The sequence below is a fragment of the Chrysochloris asiatica genome, unplaced genomic scaffold (genome assembly GCF_000296735.1).
Source record: "Chrysochloris asiatica unplaced genomic scaffold, ChrAsi1.0 scaffold00049, whole genome shotgun sequence".
NCBI classification, from domain to species: domain Eukaryota; kingdom Metazoa; phylum Chordata; class Mammalia; order Afrosoricida; family Chrysochloridae; genus Chrysochloris; species Chrysochloris asiatica.
In genome coordinates, this window is record NW_006408567.1 from 15,798,423 (window position 1) to 15,817,143 (window position 18,721).

An 18,721-nucleotide genomic window follows, 5' to 3' on the forward strand; every position below is an offset into this window, starting at 1 on the left:
TGAGTTTGTGGAGATGAGATGAAGGAGAACTCAATTCATATTGGTGATAAGTGTTCCGAAAAGGTTCATACCAGGCAATCTTTGAGAAGGGTCCTTACATGGCCAGAGAGGAATGTTCCATTCCTTTGTGCGGGAGTGATGTATAGCAAGATACTACTGAGAATTGATAACAGAAGATAAGTGGGAAGTTAAAACATAATGGGAAGGACACAAATGGGAGGTCAGACAACCTGGTGGAGAGGAAGACTTGAAGTCAGAATGGAGTGGAAATTATTTTTTTGAGTGCCAAGTGGGTGTCTCTTTTTTGAGTTGGTCTCTGTCTCATGGTGACTCCATGAACCATGGAAAGAAAAGCTCCCAGGCCCCTGTGCTATTCCCCATAATTAGTTGCAGATTGGACTGTTGTGATCCAATAGGGTTTTCATTGGTCTCTTTATTGTTGTGTTGCTGTTGTTGTTGTTGTTAGGTGCCATAGAGTTGGTACTGACTCATAGCGACCCTATGCAAAACAGAACAAAACACTGCCCGGTCCTGCCCCAACCTCACAATGGTTGCCACGTTTGAACCCATTGCAGCGGTCACTATGTCAATCCATCTCACTTGGGGTATTCCTCTTTTTCTATGACTCCCCACTCTAACAAATATGATCTTCTTTTCCAGGGACTGGTCCCTCCTGATACTATGTTCAAAATATGAGACACAAATTCTGACTATCCTGGCTTCCAAGGAGCACTCTGCCTATATTTCTTCTAACATAGATCTGTTTGTTCTTCTGGCAGTCCATGATACTTTCAATATTCTCCTCTAACACCATAATGCAAATGCATCAATTCTTCTATGGCCTTTCTTATTCACTGTCCAACTTTCACATGCATATGAAATTATTGACAATATCATGGCTTGGGTCAGGAGCCCTTAGTTCTCAAACTGACATCTTTGATCTTCAACGCTTTAAAGAGTATAGTGCAGCAGATTTGCCTGATGCAATGCCTCATTTAATTTCTTGACTGTTGCTTCCATGAGTGTTGATATGAGCAAAATGAAGACTTTGGCAACTTCAATCTTCTCTCCATTTATACGGATGCTGCTTATTAGTTCAGAGGTGAGTATTTTTCTTGTCTTTACACTGAGATGCAACCCATATTTAAGGCTCTGGCCTTTGATCTTCAACAGTAAGTATTTTAAGGCCTCTTTACGTTCAGCAAGCAAGGTTGTATCATCTGCATATCACAGGTTGTTAATGAGTCTTCCTCCAATCCTGATGCCATGTTTGTTTTTTTTTTCATATAATGCAGCTTCTCAGATTATTTTCTCTGCATACAGGTCGAAGAATATGATGAAAGAATACAACCCTGTCGCACACCTTTCCTAATTTTAAACCATTCGGTGCTCCCTTGTTCTGTCTGAACAACTGCCTCTTGGTCTATATACAGTTTCCTCATGAGCATAATGTAGTGTTCCAGAATACTCATTCTTCACCATGTTGTCCATAGCTTGTCATGATCCACTCAGTCGAAAGCCTTTGTGTAGTCAATAAAGTACAGGTAAACATCTTTCTGGTATTCTGTGCTTTCAGCCATAATTCATCTGACATCAGCAGTGATGTGCCTCATTCCACATCCTCTTATGAATCCAACCTGAACCTCTAGAAGCTCTCTGTCAATGTATGATTGTAGCCATTTTCATATTGTCTTTAGTAAAACTTGATGTTGTCCAATGATTTCCACATTCTGTTGGGCCACCTCTCTTTGGAATGGGTACAAATACGGATCTCTCCCAGTCTGTTGGCCAGGTAGTTGTTTTCCAAATTTCTTGACATTTTCTGTTCACCTCTTGTACCTCCTCACTTATTCCATTTGCTTTAACATCTCTATGCTGAAAAGCACGTTTCAGAGTCTCTTCTGACATCCATTTTGGTCTTTTTCTTCTGTCTTGTCTTCTTAATGGCTATTTGCTTTCTGCCTGTAAAATGTTCTTGATGTCATCCCACAACTCTCTGGTCTTTGGTCTTTAGTGTCTAATGCATCAAATCTGTTCTTGAGATACTCTCTAAATTCAGGTGGGATATATTCAAGGTCATATTTTGGCTCTGGTGAATTTGTTTTAATTTTCTTCAGCTTCAGCCTGAAGTTGCAGATGAGCAATTGATGGTCTGTTCTGCAGTCTGCCCCTGGCCTTGTTTTGGCTGATGATATGGATCTTTTTCACTCTCTCTTTCCACAGTTGTAGTCAGTTTGGTTTCTGTGCATTCCATGTGGTGAGGTCCATGTGTATAGCTGTCTTTTATGGTATTTAAAAAAAAATATTCACAATGAAGACGTTATTGGTCTTGCAAGATTCTATCATGTACTCTCCAGCATCACGTTTATCGCCAAGATCATATTTTCCAACTACTGATCTTTCCTCTGTGTTTCCAACCTTTACATTCCAATTGCCAATAATTAGCAGTACATCTTGATTGCATGTTTGATCAGTTTTAGACTGAAGAAGTTGGTAGAATGCTTCAATTTCATCCTCACTGGCTTTAGTGGTTTGTGTATAAATTTGAATAATAGTGATATTAACTGGTCTTCCTTGTAGGCATATGGATACTATTCTATCACAGACAACATTTTACTTCAAGACAGATCTTGCTATGTTCTTTTTGATGATGAATGTGACGCCATTCCTCTTCAATTTGCCATTCCTGTCATAGTAAACAATGTGCTTGTCAGATTCAAAATGGCCAATACCTGTCGATTTCAGCCCCTTAATGCCTAGGATATTGATATGTTTATGCATTCCATTTCATTTTTGACAATTTCCAATTTTCCTACATTCATACTTCATACATTCCTGTTCTTATTATTAATGTATGTTTACAGCTGTTTCTCTTCATTTTGAGTTGTGCTCCATCAGCAAATGAAGGTCCTGAGGGCTTTATACAATTTGCACCACCACGGCCAATTCTACTTTGAGGAGGCAGTTCTTCTCCAGTGGTATGTTGAGTGCCTTCCGACCTGTGTTGCTGTTATGGACCTTCAAATTGCATCTGACTCTTAGCAACCCTATTACAGCAGAACAAAATTCTGCCTGACCCTCTTCCATCCTCAGAATTTTTCCTATGTTTGAGCCCAATGTTGCAATCACTACGTCTATTATCTTGTTTGGGGGTCTTCCTCTTTTCCTTGATCCTCTCCTTCAACAAGCTTGATGTCCCTCTCAAGGGATTGTTCCCTTCTAACAACATATCCAAAGTGAGACCACGTTTCACTATCCTGACTTTTACGGAACATCCTGGCTATACTTTTTCCAACACAAATTTGTTTGTTCTTCTGGAATTTCATGGAATATTTAATATTCTTCATCAACACCATAATTCAAAGGCATCAATTCTTCTACTATCTTCTCCATTCATTGTCAAACTTTCACATGCATATGAGGGATTGAAAATACCATGGCATAAGTCAGGTGCACCTTATTCCTCAAAGTGACATTTTTGCTTTTTAGCAATTTAAAGAGGTCTTTTGCAGCAGATTTGCACAATGTCATAGATCATTTGATTTCTTGATGCTTCCAGGAGCATTGATTATAGAGTCAAGTAAAATGAAATTCTTGATGACATCAGTATTTTTGTATGTTTGTTGTAATGGTGCTTAATGGTCCAGTTGTGAGGACTAAAAAGAATTGTTCCTGCATAAATTTCAACCCCTATTTAAATCTTCCCGTGGATCTTTGCTCATTGGATCCTTGTTATTTTCAAGGTTCCCTATGAGTTGCTATGCTGGGCTAATTGGCCTTAGGTAGAGAGGATATGCTGCAAGCTTGTTGCCTTACCCTATTGTCAGAACACTCCATACTTAGGATGCCAGGTACAGATGGAGGGAAGTTCACTGGACAGATGAGCAGGTTGGCCATCCAATACCCATCCTCTCCTCCTTTTTGACTAACAGAACTCTGATTTTGTTTGGATGATGTTATGGATTGAATTGTGTCTGCTGCTCAATTATGCATTGTGAATCCTAACCCTATACCCACAAGTCTGGACAGTGTTTTGCTCTGTTGTACATAGGGCCACTAAGAGTCAGAACCTGCTGGACAGCACCTAACAACATCCCTGTTGTTATCATTCTATTTGGAAAGAAGTTTCCTTTGTTAAGTTAATGAGGCGGTATTAGTGGAGGATGTATCCTGAATTAACCTCCTTTGAGATATAAAAATAGCAGATTGAGCAAGCAACCAAGTAAGCACAGATGGCAGAAGATAGATGCTATGCTGAATGAGCTCTCCAAGAAACTAAGGAACAGAAGCTGAAACGATAAAAGGACCTTCCCCAGAGCCAACACATAGCGAGAAAGTCTTCCAGAGTTCTAAATGTGAACTTCTAGTCTCCTAAACTGTGAGAAAATAAATTCCCATTTCTTAAAGTCATCCACTTGTGGCATTTCTATTATAGCAGCATTGGAAGACTAAGATAGGTGGCAGTGTACCCCTAATATGCTCGTTTCTTTGTTTCCTACAGTTCCCACCTAGGGATGGCAATGTGACCTAGATATGATAAATTCGTTGACGGGGAAGTTTCTAGCTTGACCTTTCAGGGATGTCCTCTAAAAGGGAGCAGAGTTTCTGGCATTGCCCCTTGCCATTTGCCCTTCCTTTCTGGAACATGGGTAAAGTGCTAGGGGTGACATAGCCATTTTTTGACAAGCACACATTAGAGATGGCTGAACCCAAACACTGAAGCATCCTGGTCCCTGAAGGCACTGCCCAGCTATGAAATATTCTTCCAGATTTCCTGTTAAATGAGAAATTGAAAGCAAAATAAAGTAAATCCAAACTTGTTTGTCATTGTTATTTGGCCAAATGCGATTCCTAACTGATATACCCACCCAGCTGTTTTTAGTTGGTGTGAGATTAAGTTAGTTGACCACAAAGACATGACTGTATTCCAGGCAGGAAAATTCAGGTTTATGAGTTTGTGTTGTGAGCCAGCTAGATTATGGTCTATTTTTGTATGGCCCAAGAATGGTTTTTACATATTTAACTGGTTGGAAAAAATATTGGAAGAAAACTTTTAATGACAAGTGATAATGATATAAAATTCAAGTTTCGGTGTCCACAGATTACATTTTATTGGAATACAGACCATCCATCCATTTACATATGATCTATGATCACTTTCACATGACAACAGCACTCTTGAGTACTTGTGGCAGAACCCATATGACCCCCAAACCTAATGTATTTGCTATTTGACCTTTTAAGGAGCACTGGTAGTGCTTCAGGATAAGCACTGGACTGCTAACTGTAAGGTTGGCATTTCAAACCCACCAGCCTGTCTGTGAGAGATGGTAAGACTGTCTGCTCCCAGAAAGATCTACAGTCTCAAAAACTCATAAAGTTGCTATGAGTCAGAGTTGACTGTATAAGAGTAGATTTTTGTTATTGCTGTTGTTATATGACCCTTTATAGCAAAAGTTTGCCAAACTCTGAATTAAACAATGACTGTATCCATCTAATGTCTGAGCATCAAAACCTAAAAAAGTCTACCATCCATGTTTTTTGAAAACATTATAATCAGCCAACTTAGGTTAATGGCATTCCAGCTAGGGGACAAGCAACCCCAAGGAGACAGTTGGAAATATGTGGGTCCAGTTTTTGTTGTCACAAATACAGGGACCATCATGTGTGTTTAGTGGGCAGCACCTGTTGTTAAGTGCCAGCCATCGAGTTGGTTCCAACCCAAATCGATTCTGTTTAGGGTTTCCAAGGTGTGGCTGGTGAGCTTGAACCACTGACCTTGTTGGTCAAACCGACTTTGCAGTCCAGCGTATTAACCCACAGAACATGGGAACACTGAATGGTTTAAAATTAAGAAAAGTGTGTGAAAGCGTTGTATTCTTTCACTGTACTTATTCAACCTGTATGTTGAACAAATAATCTGAGAGCTGGGTTATAAGAAGAAAAACGTGGCATCAGGATTGGAGGAAGACTCGTTAACAACCTGAGATATGCAGACGTTACAACCTTGCTTGCCAAAAGTGAAGAGGACTTAAAATACTTATTGATGAAGATCAAAGATTACATCTCAACATAAAGAAAACAAAAATCCTCACCACTGGACCAATAAACAACATTCTTATCAGCAGGGAAAAGATTGAAGTTGTCAAGGACTTCATTCTTCTTGGATCAACTATCAACACTCATGGAAGCAGTAGTCAAGAAATCAAAGGATGTATTGCATTAGGCAAATCTGCTGCACAAGATCTTTTTAAAGTGTTGAAGAGCAAAGATGTCAGCTTGAGGACTAAGATGTGCCTGACCCAAGCCATGGTATTTTCAATAACCTCCTATGCACGTGAAAGCTGGACAGTGAATAAGGAAGACCATAGAAGAATTGATGCGTTTGAGTTATGGTGTTGGAGGAGAATATTGAAAGTGCCATGGACTGCCAAAAGATCCAACAGATTTGTGTTGGAAGAAGTTCAGCCAGAGTGCTCCTTGGAAGCCAGGATGGCCAAACATCGTCTCTCATACTTCGGACATATTGTCAGGAGGGACCAGTCGCTAGAGAAGGATATCATATTTGGTAAGGTTGAGGGTCAGAGAAAAAGAGGAAGACCGCCAGCGAGATGGATTGGCAAAATGGCAGCATCAGTGGGCTCAAGCATGGCAACAATTGTGAGGTTGGTCCAGGACCGGGCAGTGTTTTGTTCTGTTGTGCATAGGGTCATCAAGTCGGTACCAACCACACCAGGACTCCAAATACTGTATAGAGTCCTATTTTTCAATACTGCTTTCCTTACCTGTTTTATTTCTACACTTAGGGCACAGATTGTCTGGGAGGTGGCATTAAGGGTCTTTACCTTTGTACAGACCAGCATTGCAAAGGGCAGTCCTACACAATGGCAGATTGTTCTGCCCAAAATATTAATGACATACTCTGTGAGAACAGTGATCCAAATGGTTATCCAAATTATACAAATTAGCCTGAAAGTGACTTTCAATCTACCTATTCCTGAAGTAAGTTCCTGGGTAGTGCAAATGATTTGCATTTGATCATTAATCTAAAGGTTCATGTTGAAGCCCACCCAGCAGTGCTGTGGAAGAGAGCCCTGGTGATCTAGTTCTGTAAAGATGATTGAAGTTGCTGCTAAGTACTCTCGTCAGTTCCGACTCATAGTGACACTATACACAACAGAATGAAATGCTGCCCAGTCCTGCGCGATCCTCACAATTGTTATGTTTGAGCCCACTGCTGCGGCCTCTGTGTCAATCAATCTTGTTGGAAGTCTTCCTCTTTTTTGCTTCACTTTATCAAGCATGATGTCCTTTTCTAGGAACTGGTACCTCCTGATAACATGCCTGAAGAATGAGACAAGTTTAGCCATCTTGGTTTCTAAGGTGCATTCTGGCTGTATTTCACCCAACACAGATTTTTGTTTGTTCTTCTGGAAGTCCATGGTACTTTTAACTCTTCTCCTACACCATAACTCAAATGCATCAATTCTCCTGTCTTCACTGTTTAACTTTCACATGCATATGAGACTACTGAAAATTCCACGGCTGGTATCAGGTGCACTTTAGTACTTAAAATGAGTACTTTGCCCTTTAGTACTTTAACGAGATCTCTTGCTTCAGATTAGTCTAACACAATACATTGTTTGATTTCTTGACTGCTCCTTCCATGAGTGTTGAGTGAGGATCCAAGCAAAATGAAGTCTTTGACAACTTCAACCTTTTCTGCATTTATCAAGATGTTATTTATTACTCCAGTGGTGAGGAGTTTTGCTTTCTTTACATTAAGGTGCAATCCATAATGAAGGCTGTAGTCTTTCATCTTCCTCAGTAAGTATTTTGAGTTCTCTTTGCTTCCAGCAAGTAAGGTTATAACATATGCATATTGCAGGTTGTGAATGAGTTTTCCTCCAATTCTGATGCCATGTTCTTCATATAAACCAGTTTCTCAGATTATTTACTCAACATTGTTGTTATTGTTGCTAAGTGAAGTCTAGTTGGTTCTCACTCATAGCGACCCTGTACAGATTTCCCAAGGAGCGGCTGGTGGGTTTGAACCCCAACCTAATGGTTAGCAGTCCAGTGCTTATCCTACAGAGTCACACCAGGACTCAGGATATTGATTGAATTAATATGGTGAAAGGATACAACCCTGGTACACACCTTTCCTGCTTTTAAACTATTCAGTATTTCCTTGTTTGAACCACTGCCTCTTAATCTATGTACAGGTTTCTTAGGAGCTTAATTAATTGTTTTGGGATATCCAATCTTCAAAATGGAGTGGGTTAATGTGCCAGACTGCAAAGCCATTTGAACTGCAAGGTCGGCAGTTCAAGCTCACCAGCTTCTCCTCGGAAACCCTATACAGGATTGCTATACAAATGTGAATCTCTTCCAATCATTTTGCCAGGCAGCTTTTTCCAAAACTCTTGGTATAGACAAGTGAGTGCCCCCAGTGCTACAACAGTGTGTTGAAAGATTTCAGTTTGCATTTTGTCACTTTCTGGAACCTTGTTTTCCACCAATGCCTTCAGTGCAGTTTGAACTTCTTCCTTCAGTACCATCAATTCTTGATCATACGCTACCTTCTGAAATGGTTGATCATTGAACAATCCTTTTTGGTACAGTAACTGTGTATTCCATTTTCTTTTGATGCTTTTTGCATCATCCAATATTTTGCCCATGGAGTCCTTCAATATTTCAAGCAGAGGCTTGCATTTTTGTTTCAGTTCTTTTGGCTTGAGAAATGCTGAGTATGTTTTTTCCCTTTTGGTTTTCTAACTCTGGGCGTTTGTACATTTCATTATAATACTTGACTATCCTTTGAACTGTCCTTTGCAATTGTCTGCTCAGCTCTTTTACTTCTCATTTCTTCCAGTCCCTTTAGCTTCTCTATACTCAAGAGTGATTTTCAGAGTCTTTTCTGGCATCCATTTTGCTCTTTTCTTTCTTTCTTGTCTTTTTAATGACCTTTTTCTTTCTTCCTGTAAAATGTTCTTGATGTCAACCTACAACTCCTCTGGTCTTTGTTCATTAATGTCTAATGCATCAAATCTGTTCTTGGCCTGGTCTCAAAATTCACATGGGATATATTTAAGGTCTTATTTCAGGTCTCATAGACATGTTTTCATTTTCTTCAGCTTCAGACTGAATATGCATATGAACAATTGATGATCTGTTCCACAGTTGGTCCCTGACCTTCTTTTGTTGATGGTATTGAGCTTCTCCACCATCTCTTCCCACATATGTAGGACATTTGATTCTTGTGTATTCTATCTGGTGAGGTCCAGGTGTACAGTTGCCTTCTGTGTTGTTTTAAAAGTGGTATTTGTAATGAATAAAGCATTATCTTGCAAAATTCTATCATATGCTCTCCATCATAATTTCTATCACCAAGGCCATATTATCCAACTATATAGAGCCTTCCTCTTTGTTTCAAGTTTTTGCATTCCAATCACCAGAATTATCAATGCATCTTAATGGTGTACTTGATGAATTTCAGACTGAAGAAGTTTCATCATCATTGACTTTAGTTGTTGGTGAGTAAATTTGAATAATAGTTGTAATAACTGGTCTTCCTTGTAAGAATATGGATATTATCCTATCACAGGCAGGATTATACTTCAAGATAGATTTTGATATGTTCTTTTTGATGGCGAATGCAATGCCATTTGTCATTCCCGGCATAGTAAGCCATGTGATTTCCTGATTCAAAATGGTTGGTACCAGTCAATTTCAGATCACTGCTGCCTAGGATATCGATCTTTATGTGTTCCATTTCATTTCTGACAACTTCCAATTTTCCTAGATTCATATTTCATACATTCCATTTCTGATTATTAATGGATGCTTCCAGCTCTTTCTTCTCATTTTGAATTGTGCCTCATCAGCAAATGAAGGTCTTGAAAGCTTTGCTCCATTCACAAAACTATGGTTAACTTTAGTGTGAAGAGATAGCTGTTTACCAGTTGTATTTCGAGTGCCTTCCAACCCGAGGGGCTCATCTTCCGTCAATGTTTCACTGCTATTCATAAGGTTCCAGTGGCTAACCAGATAAAGTTTCATTTGTCTCCTTCCTAGTCTTTCTTAGTCTGGAAGCTGTCCACCATGGGTGGCCCTGCTAGCGTCTAAAATACCGTTGGTATAGCTTCCAGCATCATAGAAGAACACATGCCACCCAGTACAACCAACTGACAGAGTAGTGGTATAAAGATCTGTAAAGAATGCTTTCAAGAAAACCCTATGGAGCAGTTCTACTCTGTAACACATGGGGCCACCATGAGTTGGCACCGACTTGATGGCAGTTGATTCGTTTTTTCTTCTTGTTGTTGTTATTCCTATGTCTTGCATTCCTATACCTAGGGCTTAATTCAATAAATGTTGGGTTTAATTCAGAAAGGTATATTGAACTCCAGCAGCACAGTTGGTAGATACAATTAGAGAGAAGTGCGAAGATAAGACATGGTCTTTGACCCAAGACATTAAAAACTCTGAGAAGGAAACTGAGTGGTATGCAACAAAGGAAGCAGTTGTTCATGGAGGTAATTAGCTACACATTCCATATCCTCCTCTTATTCCTGACTCTCCTTCTTCCTCTGTTGTTCCCGGTGAACAGAGACCAATTGTGCTTTTGGTGGCCACTTGCAAGCTTTTAAGACCCCAGGCACTGCACATTGACTATGAAGCAGAACAGAAGCACTGAATACTTTATTGGGCCAATTAGCAGGATGTTCCATGAAACCAGGACCCTAAGCCTCCCAAACCAGGGAACCAGATCCCATGAGGTGTTTGGTTGAACATAAGCAGCCTTAGCCACTACTTGTTTTTGGTCATTGTTGTAAATATATCTATCATACAACTTTTGCCAATTTAACTTTCTATAAGTATTGAAAGCAATGACAATAATCAGCTGTGTAACAATATCCTTAATCCATGTGATTTTTTTTCATCACTTTTAACCCCATTTTTCTGCCTCTGTCCTGCTCAGATAACCACTAGTAAACTTTGTTCTCTATGTATTTGCCATCTCTTATCTTTTTATATAAGTGAGGCCATACAATATCTGTCCTTTTGTGATTGGCTTATTTCGATCAGTATAATGTCTCTCATCTCCATCCATACTGTTGCATGTAATAAGACTTCATTTCCCTGACTGGCTAAGTAGCATTCCGCTGTGCATATATACCTGATTTTATTTATCCATTCATCTGTAGATGGACATTTAGGTTGTCTCCACCTTTTGTCTATTGTGAGTGGTGTTGCAGTGAACCTTGGTGTGCATGTCTCTGCTTGAGTCTTTGCTTTCAAGTCTTTTGGGTGCATACTTAGGAGTGGAATTGCTGGCTCATATGGTGGCTCAATTTTTAGTTTTTTGAGGAACCACCACATTGTTTTCCATTCTATATTTCTACTAGCAATGGATTGTTGTTGTTGTTATGTGCCGTGGAGTCGGTTCCGACTCATAGCAACCCTGCACAGGGTTTCTGAGGCTGTAAATCTTTATGGGAGCAGGACGCCTCAGCTTTCTCCCACGGAACAGCTGGTTGTTTCGAACTGCTGACCCTGAGGGTAGCAGCCTGATTCATAACCACTATGCTACCAGAGCTCCTTAGCAATGGATAAGGGTGCCAATTTTCTTACATTCTTGCCACCATTTGTTATTTTGATTTTTAATATCTTAGCCATCCTAGTGGGAGTGAAATGATATCTTATTGTGGCTTTGATTGGCATCTCCTTTATTCCGGTATGACATCAACCTCATTGACTACAAATACAAAGACCCTATTTCCAAACAAGGTCATATTGACAGGTACCATAATTCAGCCTCAGACGTATCCTTTTTGGGAGACAGAATTCAACCCACAGCCCAGTGAGTGGGTCCTTTCTCCCAGACCTTACAACACGGCTCCTACAACACAGCCCTTCTTCCAGCTTCCTCTGGGGTTGGGTTCACAGCTTCACTCTTGTGGGGGATATTCAGAAGGTTGGGCACCGAAGCTGAGCAGCTGCTCACTTCAATTTTCGAGCCGTGCTGAGCAGACGGCCTGAAATGGCAGTGGCTTGGGGTGACGCCAGGCTTTCTCGAAGAGCTGTCATTTCAGAAAGGAAGGAAAAAAAAACCAAACAAAAACCCTACTTTTTTTTTGGATAGGTGCTGAATACCAGAGATTGGAGAACTTGGCACTATTCACAGAATGTTTGAAAATGCAGGCAGTTTTGATGGATAGGCTTCTTCTTAAACCACTGGGACTTCCCACGGGCTCCTGGCAGTGTCTGGAGATGCCCTGGGAGTCACTGTGCACCATCAAAGTGTATCAGATAGCTGTGCCCACCTGGAAAGGAAGGGAATGGAGGAAAGCAGAGCAAGGCTAAGGATTGAGTCGGAACATATCATAAAGGTGGTTTTGTTGTTGTTGTTGTTGTTTTATAACCTTGTAATGAGAGCCACACTTCTGAGTTCCCTTCTAAATATTCCCATGGCAAAAACACAGCCTTTCCACAGAATTCCTAGAAAATCCTGAAATCGAGTCTTGTAGGCTGCCTGGAAATGCTTTATCTGGCAAACATCTTCCATGCATTGGAGGTGCATCTGTGTGGGCAGATGCTTTGAGCAATAGATTGGGGCCCCCAGCGAGTGGTCGCTGATGGAGGGTCAGGGGTTGGCAGGCTGTATGGACAGAACACCAGTAAAACCCACCAGCTGATCCTCAGAAACCCTATACAGGGTTCATTATGAGTCAGAACTGACTCAATGGCACTGAACGACAACGACCACCAGCTTAGAGGGTTCAATTTCCAACACTATATCAGTCATTATCCCATTATGATCCCTAGGGTTTTCAACAGTTAATTTTTGGAAGTAGATTGCCAGGTCTTTCTTCCTAGTCTTTCTTACCCTGGAAGTTCTCTCAAAACCTATCCATAGGTGACCCTGATAGTACTTAAAAGACCAGTGCCATAGCTTCCAGCATCATAGCAATATGTAAGTCTCTATAGTAAGACAAGCTGACAGATGTGTGATGGAAAAATCGCATGGGGAGAATATTAGATGTTATACCAGAAAAGACCAAAGGCTGATAGGACACACCCATAGGTTTTAGAGTTTTTCTATCAATGGCAAAATGTAAGCTCAAAGATTCTTATCATCTGAAATTTATTTTTGCTGTAATTTCACAAATAAATGCGTTTATCTCTAAGCAAAAGCTTTTGGACACCTCGTTGTGGGTTAAACAGATTCCTAAACTGAGATAATTGCAGGCTTATCATAAAACCCATATTCTTTTCATATCCAATATAATCAAAGCAGTCATAACACCCTCAGCCAGTCTGGCCTTTCTCTCCCCAACTCCGCATCCCACTTCATACAAGAATACTCATAATTACCCATTGTGGGTTTGGAGCCTGTCTCCCACAGGGGACTGGCTCAAAACCTAAATGTGGACCCTGATTTGGTGCACATGATCTTCCTTGTCCTCACTTGTTAAATCTGGGAGGATGGGCTGAGGGTTTGCAAATATGCCGTCCCACAGCCCTGTACACATTGTGCGTTATAAAGTCCTGGCTGACAGAGCAGCTTAGAATTCCCTCCCACCCCTGCACCACCCCCACTGGCTGCCCTCATTTGAGCAATGCTGACGGGTGTGTCTGGACGACCCATGATAAATGGTGTCCTCCCGGGAACAGGATGCAGATGCGCGGGGGAGGGTAACCTAAGATCATGGCAAGAATACACTTCTGTCCCTGGAGAGCAAAACATAAATTTAAACCCACAGTTACGAATTAAAAGGGAAATACTGATATTTCTTTCCCAAATGCTGGCCTTTTGTAGTCAAGGTGAGGTTGAGAGGAGGGTTGCTTTTGCTCCAAGATGACTTCCTCCCATTCTATTGTAACCCTCTAGGTGCCTGACGACCAGTGTGTATGCCCGTCTCAGTGACTAAATCCCAAGCAGTGAGGAGTTTTGTCTCATTTCCTTAGCATAGACCAGCAATAACTCAACAGTGCTTGTGTCCCAGGCTTTGTCTTGGAGCAGAAGGCATGTGATAAGATAGAGGGAGAAAGGAGCTCGGGCGCTCAGAGACTGGCCGATATTCCTGTCCCTGCAGACTAAACTTGAGACCAACAAGGGTACTTAGCACAGACCTGCCTCACCCCTCTCACTGCCCCAGTTCTGCCCAGCATCACTCAGTTTCTGAAGGTTCCCTCTCATTACCCTGTGCTTCCAACACTCCCAGCTTCTGAGAATATACAAACTAGGCTGAATGTGCTTGGGAGCCCCCTAGACACAGGGCTACCATCCTGGGCATCCTTTGGACATTTTTGTGTATATATTTCTTCTTCTTCTTCTTTTTTTTTTCTTAAGTATTTTTTATATCCATAAAGGGCCTTTGACATTTTAAAAGTGAAAAATCTGCAAAATACAGAATTATGAAACCGTATTTCCTAAAGTTAGGCTTAATTCAAAGTCTTAAATTTTAAACAACTGCTTTAAGAAAATTAACTTTTAAGGTAACCCATCAACCCTGAAAAGTTTAGTCACACCAGGATTTACTGCAAAAAAGGTAAAATAGGTCTAAAATTTAGTCATCTAAGTTTTCAAGTTCCTCAAATTTTCCATGTGAGATTGGTTCTTGGAAAAATTCAGAAGAACTTGGGCTTTCTTTTCCATTGCTGTTTACCCTTCGCCTTTTAGCAGGTCTCTTGTTTTTCTCCTCAAAATAATTTTCATTTCTTGCAGTGAGATGGGCAAGTTTTGGGTCAGTGGTAAGGTTATCTGTTTCATAGCCATTCGTATCCATCTCTGCATGAAGTGGTTTCTTATTTCCACCAACTGGTCCATTAATGTGCAATCCTTCAACTTTCGTGTCTTCTTTGTTTAATATTTCACTTGGTCCATTAGATGATACCCATTTTGGTTACTACTGCTTATAGTGCCATCTTCTTTCTCAGACTGGCTGTTACTACTGTTTGAGGCAGTTGGAGGAGGGGGTGGTGCTCTACTAGAAGCAGCACTTTCACTTTCATCTAAAAGACGATCCATGTAATCTGTTACACCAGGATAGAGATTGTATTTCTTTTTTCCAAATCAGGTTTGCTGAACAAAGAAATCATAACGTTCAGATTTTTTTCCACATGTAATAAAATACTACACATTCACCAACTGACCTTGTTCGGACTTTATTAGCCTGAATCCAATGAAAATCCTTTCCATAAGCCTTCAAACCTTTTTCAAAATTTCTACATTCTTCCTCTGTCCAAACCGATAATTCCTCTCTAGCTGCTTTTACATTAAATCTTAATCTTCTCAATGCTTCTTCTGTATCAAAATTGCACTTAACCAATCCATATAAAGCCTGTTCATTGTCTTTTATATGAGATCCTTCAGGAATTGCTTCTACCCCTTTCTCGTCACCTGTTCTTCTAGATGCATCCTTAAGAAATGCAATCACTTTATCTTCTGGAGCTGATCCCACAGGAGCTGATCATCATTTTCATATACTTTTTCATTTTCTTTGTACCTACAAATGCCAACTGGAATCTCTGCTTGAAATATGGAGCCCACCATAATCTCCTTTTTCCAGTCTTCTGATGGTATATAATCTTCATCTTCTTCAGATTCTTCTTCTATTTCATTATTTGTATCAAAATATTTACATCGACGTGGGCGTATTATTTCCTGGGCATCTTGAGAAGCAACAGATTGTGATGGATCATCATTGGAAGACTGAGTTTCATCCTCTTGACCCGATGAATCCTTTATATTTTCTTCTTTATTTTCCCCACTACAGCCACTGTTGTCATCATTACTGGCATCTTCATCATCTTCAACTTCTTCCTCTTCCTCCTTATCTTCTTCAGGGAGTGGAACAGCAATATCATAACCATAAAGGCTGAGAAGTTGATGAATTGGCATGTCGCCTTCCCTTGCAAGATCCTTTATTTCAGAACTGAAGTTTTTTCTTCCATCATTTCTTCCTCTTCTAATGTTCGTTCATCATCAAAATCATGACCCAGCACGTCAGCTGATGGATCAAATTCATGGTCATCGGATGTTGCTGAACCTCCTGGACTTGAAGACTCAACAGATGGCTCGGCCATATTTGCCATACTGGAGGGTCACATCTCCACGACGGCTGCAGCTGGGTCATGGCCAGAACCCGGATGTGAGACTCAGCAACAGGACTCTAGCCGCCAGTTCTGCTCCCGCTGTGTATATATTTCTTGAATTGCCTCTGTTGTGACCAAACCAAAACCAACCAACCAAGCTAAAACAACAACAAAAATCCATTGCCAACTCATGCATCTCTGTGTGTTATAGGATAGAATTGACTCGTGGGGCTTTCTAGGTTGTAATCTTTACAGAAGCAGATTGCCAGTATTTCTTCCTTTGTACTGCTGATGGACTACAACTAATAACCCTTTGGTTGAGTGCAACTAAGTGTACCACTTAGGAACAGAGGCCTTCAATCAGTAGATGAGTTTCCTATACCTCTTGTTCTGGTTATCCCAGGTTTTCAAAAGTATTAATTCATCTCCTCTTGAAACTTCATCTAGATGTAGTGTTGTGTGCGTATGTGTGACAAAAGGAACATTTTTTATATCATTTGGATGATCTGTGTTCACCTCAACTTTTGCAAATGAGAGATCACACGCAGGGCTCAGATTATAATTATTCTCAAAATAATCTAAGAAGTTTTTTGGTTTAGGCAGAACATGGATTGGCACCATTCAAAATCAAAAGTAGTACAAGCCATCCTTATCTCTCTTCTTGTTGGCAAAGAAATTGCAATTACCGTGGACTGCCAGAAGAACAAACAAAACTGTCCTGGAGAAAGTACAACCAGCATGCTCCTTACAAGCCAGGAGGCTGAGACTTTGTCTCATGTACTTAGGAGAGACCAGTCTCTGGAGAAGGATATCATACTTGGAAAAGTGAAAAAAAGGAAGAGGTCCCCCTCAAACAAATGGATTGACACATACTATTCTACCTGTTTTTTGACACTCCATCCCCCCCAGTCCCTGGAGTATTCATAAAGGGCAGTTGAGAGTAATACAATCAGTTCTGGTCTCCACCCCTGCCCTGTCCTCAGTGCTGTTTCTAGACACACTTTTGGAGGCATACGACATGAATACCAGCACCTGACCATGCTCCACAAGCACAAGGAGCTCCTGCAACAGGATACACTTCTTTGCTCTAATTTTGATCTGCATGAGGGAGATGTGGGAGGAATTTATGGTGAGAAATGAGGCCCCTCCGTACACCACATGACCATACTGGAGATCTGGAAATGAGTGTCCTGGTTAGTGTGGGTCTCATGTGACAGTAGGATTACTTCCCAGAACCTGTTGGATCTGGGCCCACTAGGTCGAATGCTGCCATTTAGTATTTCAATGCTACTTTTAGAGGAAGCCCCTGGCAAGACCCATATCTCACACTATATGCAAAAATGATCTTAATATGGTTTAAAGACCTAAATTTGAAACCTCAAACTATAAAGGTCATCAATGAAAAATAGGGACAAACATAGGGGCTCTGTGCAAGGCATAAATACTATCAAATATAAGTAAAAATTACACAAATAACAGAAGATAAAATAGATGTCTGGGACCTCTTAAAAATTAGACACTTATGTGCATCAAAAGATTTCACTGAAAGAGTAAAAACAGAGCCGATAGACTGGGAACATTTTTTGGGCAATGACTTATCAGACAAGGGACTTATCTCTAAAATTTATAGAAAACTTCAACGCCTCTTCAAGAAAAAGACAAACAAACCCAATTTCAAAATGGGCAGAGGACATGAACAGCCACTTCACCAAAGAAGACGTTCAGGCAGACAACAAACATATGAAGAAACGTTCATGATCATTAGCCATTGTTGTTGTTAAGTGCCATCAAGTTGGTTCTGACTTATAGTGACCCTGTATAGGGTTTCCAAGGACCAGCTGGTGAGCTTGAACCACCAACCATGCGGTTTAAACTGCCATCGCAGTCCAGTGCATTAACTTGCAGCACTAGGACTCCCATTGTTGTTCTTGTTGTTGTTAAGTGCCGTAGAGTCAGTTCCAACCCACAGTGACCCTGTATAGGGTTTCCGAGGAGCAGATGGTGAGCTTCAAACACTGACCTTGCTGTTTAAACAGCTTTTCAGTCTGGCTCATTAACCCACAGCACCACACCATTAGCCATTTCAAAATAACAATGAGATATCATCTCACCCCACCATTAATAGCAAAGTTAAAAAATACCTCACATAAAACAACAAATGTTGGTGAAGGTGTGGAGAGACTGGGATCCTCCTACATTTTTGGTGGCACTGTAAAATAGCTCAACCACTCTGGAAAAGGTTGTGGTGCTTCCTCAGAAAGTTGGAAATAGAAATACCTTATGACTCAGCAATTTCTTTACTTGGTATATAACCACAAGAAATATGAGCCAGGACATGATGTATACACCCATGTTCATCACAGCACTATACACAATAGCAAAAAGGTGGAGACAGCCTAAATACCCAAGAGAAGAATGGATAAGCAAACTTTGGTACATACACACAATGGAATATTGTTGTTGTTAGGGTGCCATCAAGTTGGTACTGACTGCACAACAGAATGAAACACTATCCAATCCTGGGCCAACCTCACTACTGTTGTCACGCTTGAGTCCATCGACACTGCCACTTGGCCAGTCCATCTTGTTGGGGGACTTCCTCTTTTTGTCTGACCCT

At 40.7% G+C, this 18,721-nt stretch overlaps 1 pseudogene; it reads right to left on the minus strand.

Moving 5' to 3' along the window:
• Window positions 1-14,576: 14,576 nt before the first annotated feature.
• Window positions 14,577-16,095, minus strand: LOC102839561 (annotated as a pseudogene).
• Window positions 16,096-18,721: the final 2,626 nt, after the last annotated feature.